Source organism: Mus musculus, chromosome 2 (assembly GCF_000001635.26).
Source record: "Mus musculus strain C57BL/6J chromosome 2, GRCm38.p6 C57BL/6J".
NCBI lineage: Eukaryota > Metazoa > Chordata > Mammalia > Rodentia > Muridae > Mus > Mus musculus.
This window is the reverse complement of record NC_000068.7, coordinates 28,599,618-28,605,602: the sequence shown is the minus strand read 5'-3', so window position 1 is coordinate 28,605,602 and position 5,985 is coordinate 28,599,618.

Sequence of the window (5,985 nt, the reverse complement as noted above, 5' to 3'; positions counted from 1 at the left end):
CCTGGAACTCACCCTGTAGACCAGGCTGGCCTCGAACTGAGAAATCTGCCTACCTCTGCCTCCCGAGTGCTGGAATTAAAGGCATGCACCACCACACCCGGCTCCCTAGTTGTTTTGTTTTTTTTTTTTTTTGTTTTTTTGTTTTTTTTTGTTTTTTTGTTTTTTTTTTTTTTTAAAGATTTATTTATTTATTATATGTAAGTACACTGTAGCTGTCTTCAGACACTCCAGAAGAGGGCGCCAGATCTTGTTAGGGATGGTTGTGAGCCACCATGTGGTTGCTGGGAATTGAACTCAGGACCTTCAGAAGAACAGTCGGGTGCTCTTATCTGTTGAGCCATCTCACCAGCCCGTTGTTTTGTTTTTAAGATTCACTTATTTTTATTTTATGTGTATGTTCATTTGTGGCTTTATGTGCAGGTGCCTGTAGAGGCCAGAGAGACAGCACGGGTTCTCCTGGAACTTAGTCACAGCTGGTTGTGAGCTCACCGTGCTGAGGCTGGGGCAGGAGCCCGGGTTCTCTGCGAGAGCAGCTTTTCCTTGCAGGGCGGTCTCTCCTGCCCCTTTACTCATCATTTCTCATCATTCCTGAGCAACCTCACAATCATTCACATCATGTTAGCTCTTATAGTGTCACAGAGCAATGACAAGAGGAAAACTGGGTAGGTGGGGGGAACAGTAGAACATAAATATCCATGGGGTGGTGTGAAGGCAGTTTGCAAATATCAGGCCACAGTGCGTGCCTCTAATCCCAGCTCTTAGCAGGTAGGGGCCAGAGGACCAGAAATTCAAGCTAAATAAAGGGTTCAAAGTCAGCCTCCAGTATGAAAGATCTTAATCTCAAAATTAAACGAACAAACAAACAACAAAATAAAGCCTCAAATCAACACTAGGCCATTTTACGTGAGATAAGCATCCACAGTGACTCCAAGATGAATTCTCCCCTGATCCTCAGGGCCCGTTGAATGTTTTAGAAGACAAGCCTAAAAGAGAAGCACCAAGCTACTGCTATGCTAGTCCAGGCTTCTTGGAGGCTGGCAAAAGAGAGCAAGCCAACTTGTCAAAGAACCTTGGGTTTAGGGTATGTGTATGCCTGAGAAACAGAAGAGCATTAGCACGTTCACAAAGGAAGCCGGTTCAAGTGGAAAGGTAGTTTAAAAATCAGCACAGGTGGGCTGGAAAGTTGGCTCAGCAGTTAAAAGGGAGGACTTCTTTTGAAGGGAACCTAAGTTTGGTTCCCAGCACCCCTGTTGAGCAGATGACAATCCCTCAGAACAACAGCTCCAGGGAATCTGATGCCTCTGCAAGGTGCTCATACATACTTCAGGACACTAACCAACACACATACACATAATATAAAAAAAAAATCACTAGCCGGGCGGTGGTGGCGCACACCTTTAGTCCCAGCACTCGGGAGGCAGAAGCAGGCAGATTTCTGAGTTCGAGGCCAGCCTGGTCTACAAAGTGAGTTCCAGGACATCCAGGGCTACACAGAGAAATCCTGTCTCGGAAAAAAAAAAAAAAAGGAAAAAAAATCACTATACAGAGTTGGGTAGATGATTCGATGGTTAGGAACATTGGCTGCTTGCTTTTCCAAAGGATTCCAATTCTCAGCTCCCACATGGTAGTTCAAAACCATCTGTAACTGTAGTCCCAGGACCTCAGAGAGCACTTGGTAAACAGGTAATGCACAGACAGACAGACAGACAGACAAAGCACCACACCCACGAAACAGATATATGCTTTATGACACTATTCTGTTTGTTATAAGCACGCATGGAGGGAGTCTTCAAAGGTGTTAACAGGGGGGGTCACTGCTGAGGGGAGGGGGTGTGTGCACTGTCTTCTCTCTCTCTCTTTCTCTCTCTCTTTCTCTCTCTCTCTCTTTCTCTCTCTCTCTCTTTCTCTCTCTCTCTCTTCCTGGGTGTGTGCGCGCACTATTTTTCTGAAACAGGAATGAATGATAACACTATCGTTGGGATTAAAAAAAGACTCCCTCAGCTCAAATATAACTTGAGCTTTATATTTGAGGTTTATATTAATTTGAGGTTCCACCCCTTCCCTTCAAACTGACAGCCTCTCCAGGCTCCTGTTACATGGCTACATGGTTCCTGGGGGACACACTTCCTTTTGCCTTAGCAATGTTGGATGGCCTGCCCCAGCCCCAGCCCCAGCCCCAGCCCCAGCCCCAGCCCCAGCCCCAGCCCCAGCCCAAGCCCCAGACGCAGACCCAGACCCAGCCCCAGCCCCAGCCCCAGACCCAGACCCAGACCCAGCCCCAGCCCCAGACCCAGCCCCAGACCCAGCCCAAGCCCCAGCCCCAGCCCCAGCCCCAGCCCCAGCCCCAGACCCAGCCCCAGACCCAGACCCAGCCCCAGACCCAGACCCAGCCCCAGACCCAGCCCCAGACCCAGACCCAGCCCCAGACCCAGCCCCAGACCCAGACCCAGACCCAGCCCCAGACCCAGACCCAGACCCAGCCCCAGACCCAGCCCCAGACCCAGACCCAGCCCCAGACCCAGCCCCAGACCCAGACCCAGACCCAGACCCAGACCCAGCCCCAGGCCCAGGCCCAGCCCCAGCCCCAGCCCCAGCCCCAGCCCCAGCCCCAGCCCCAGCCCCAGCCCCAGCCCCAGCCCCAGCCCCAGCCCCAGGCCCAGGCCCAGGCCCAGCCCCAGCCCCAGTCCCAGTCCCAGCCCCAGCCCCAGCCCCAGTCCCAGCCCCAGACCCAGACCCAGGCCCAGGCCCAGACCCAGACCCAGACCCAGACCCAGACCCAGGCCCAGGCCCAGGCCCAGGCCCAGACCCAGACCCAGACCCAGGCCCAGACCCAGACCCAGACCCAGACGCAGAATCAGCTTGTTAGCAGGTGCTAGATCCCGTCATTTGGGACCAATACCTAGTTGTCCCTAGTAAATTTATGTCTACAGGGACCTGGAACCTTGGCAGTTAGAACAGAATTTCCTAGGTAGAGCAGGGCCCTGCCTTAGGAACTGAGATCTGGACAGTGGACACTTGACTCTTCCTAGGACACACAGAATTAGTTCTGGGAAGATGCCACCCCAGTGGCCCCCATAGATCTAGCTGGGGTTGAGCCCTGCCAGGAGCCAGGCTGGCCCTGTGCTTCTCGGGAACCATGAGTGCAGAAAGGCAACTGGAGGGAAATCTGAGGCAGGACACGGTCAGACCTAGCCATGCTCAGGTTTGGCCTGATAAGTTTATCAGCCTGTGCCGGCTGCCAACTGTCAGCATGGAGCCTGGCAGGGGGCTGGGTGGGAGGACACTCCTGGGTCGATAGCGCCTTCCAAGTGTTATCAGGGGCACCGTGGCCCAGAGCGCGGGAAACGGGTGAAACAGGAGAGAAAGAGACTTCCAACCACTTTACCCAAAGAAAAGCACTGGGAGGGGAACCGAGGCCTCAGTGTTCCTGGACCCTGACCTGCTGTGAAACCAGCAGTCACAGCTGAGTCCCAGGGAGGCACAGGCTGAGGACCCTGCCACAGACATCCAGAGGGAAACAGGGCTGCTGTGGCCCAGCTTCTGTGCAAGTTCTAGAGAAAACAAAACAAAACAAAACAACAACAACAACAACAACAAAACAAACCCTGTTCTCTAGGAGGTTCCCATGCCTCAGGACACATGAGAGGAAGACTTAAGGAGCACAGAACATTGAGGCCACTTCACTGTTCTTTTCCATGCCACCCCTCCTTCTGTTCCAAGTTCTCAGGTAACAGTTGGCTCACTTTACACCTAGCAAAGCCACTAGACTGTGCAGCCCAGCACTTGCTGGATGCTAGCACTCGCTGGAGGCTATGACCTTTGCTGATGAGCTTATCCTTGCCCAGGAATAAAGACCCTGAACCTCGGAGTGAGAGAAGAGACCTAGGGGTGAAGACAAGGACCCAGGAGGCCTGGGGGCAGAGGGCAGGGGTGGGGGTGGGGAGGATCCTCAAAGACCTCCTATCCCAGCATCTCTAGGGCTGTGGGACACACAGGGGAAAGTCACTTGGGATGATGTCACTCCTGGTGTTCATCACAGCTGTACTGAGCCCGGTTCTCTGCCATGGAGGGAGTCACAGATCCCAGTTGGTGTTAACTTTAGTGTGAATTTTTAAAGTATCCTTTTTGCTATTTTCTTCTGGGGTTTCCTTTTTTTTTTTTTAACAAAAAGTGTTTTGGAGAGGAATCCATGGGAGAGAAAGAGCAAGGGGTGGTGAAGCTCAGTTGGTGCTCAGGCCCTAAGTTTGATCTGAGCAGGGTGGTGCTCCCAGTGTTTGGGAGGTAGAGGCAGGAGGGTCAGGAATTCAGCATCATTCTAAGAAATATAGGGAGTTTGAGGCACCTGGGCTGTGTGAGACCCTGTCTGAAATAAATAAAAGGTAAAGAAGGGAGAGAGGGAAGAAAGTCAATAAAAGGGAAAGAAAAAAAAGAGGAAACAAAGAAGGAAGAGAAGGCAGGCAGGCAGACAGACGGACAGACAGACGGACAGACATGAAGGGGGAAAGCTCCTGCTGTGTTTCCCTGCCTGTTGGGAAGAGGGGTCATGGTGAGCTGGACCTTCCAACCCAAGACCAGTCTGTATTTTCAGGTCCCCTTCTGGTGACATGAGGCCCAATCAGGTGCCTAGGGTTACCGGAGAGCAAGCCACACGTCCAGGAGAGTTGTGATGAGAGCTGGACGCAGGACCCTTGCAAAAGCACAATGATGGTCTCACCGAGTTGACCATCACTCATGCAGACCCATCGCTGGTCTGTCATCTCCAGGCAACCTTCTGGGAGGAAAGGTCAGGGTCTCGGGATGCCAGCCAACAATCTCAGCTTCTCACCAGAGGTGAAAGGAGCAGAGCTGGTGAGAGAGGTGCAGTGAGGGGTGAGGGTGTTGATGTCCAGGGACTCACCAAGTCAAGGGGTGGCCTGAGGAGGCCTCACCAAAAGCCCTGGGTGTGGAAGGACAGCCCTGGACATGTGAGTACGAAGGGGTTCAGAGTGGGGATGGTGTCGTATGTGGGACGCTGGCTGCGGGGACAGCTGGGTGCCTTGGTTAGGTTTGTCACCTTTGTTACCCCTCGCGTTGGCCATCTCTGAAATTCTGAACCTTGCCTCCCCAGCAACCTGCAGACTACTTTTTGTCATCTTTCTTCCCTTTTTGAAACAGACTCATGTTATGTCATCCAGACTGGTATCAAATTCATTCCATAGACAGACTGGCTTCCAATTCTTGATCCTCCTGCCTCAGCCTGCTGAGTGCTGGGATGACGGGTGAGCCACTATGCCCAGACCCTTCTGTCAATCCCTGAACGAGAGAATGAAGGGTGGAGGTGGCAGCGGTGGGGGAAGAGAAGCTTGCCTGTTGGAAAGAAGCCACACCACGGAGATCCATGAAGATCACGACAATAGAAAAGTGGTACTTGCTGTTTCCACTGCTCACCTCCTTCCTGGCATCGCTGATAAGAAGCTAAGGTCTCACATTCTTCAAGAACTCACACAGCACCAGACAATGGGGCAAGAAGCATATTTAACACATTTGAAGGCTGTTGTCATTAATCCCATTTCCCTGGGAGGGAAACTGAGGCCAGAAAGGTTATGCCACTTGTGGATTCATAGATAGTATGCTGAAGCCAGCGCTTGTCAATGTCCCTGATGCTGGGCCTCTGTTGTTCTTCCTGTTCCTCTACCCCAGTGTTTGTTCCTTCCTGTCATATTGGTTTCTCCCAACCATCCTGCTCTGACCCAGGCTCCACACTGTCTCAGGAGCATCTTTTCCTCCATAACTTGTGTCATGATTTCAGCGCCTCCCATGAGGCAGTGGGGCACGATAAATGTGGCTGTCAATATTATCCTTAGGAACAACACCAGTTTGGGGGCACAGGCCTAATCTTCCAGGTCAGACTGGGGCACAGGTGGCACCCTGCCGTTAAATGATGGTCCCAACTGTGACACACTCCTCACTCGACCCTGCCACCAGCTGCAGCCACAGGCGCCAGGC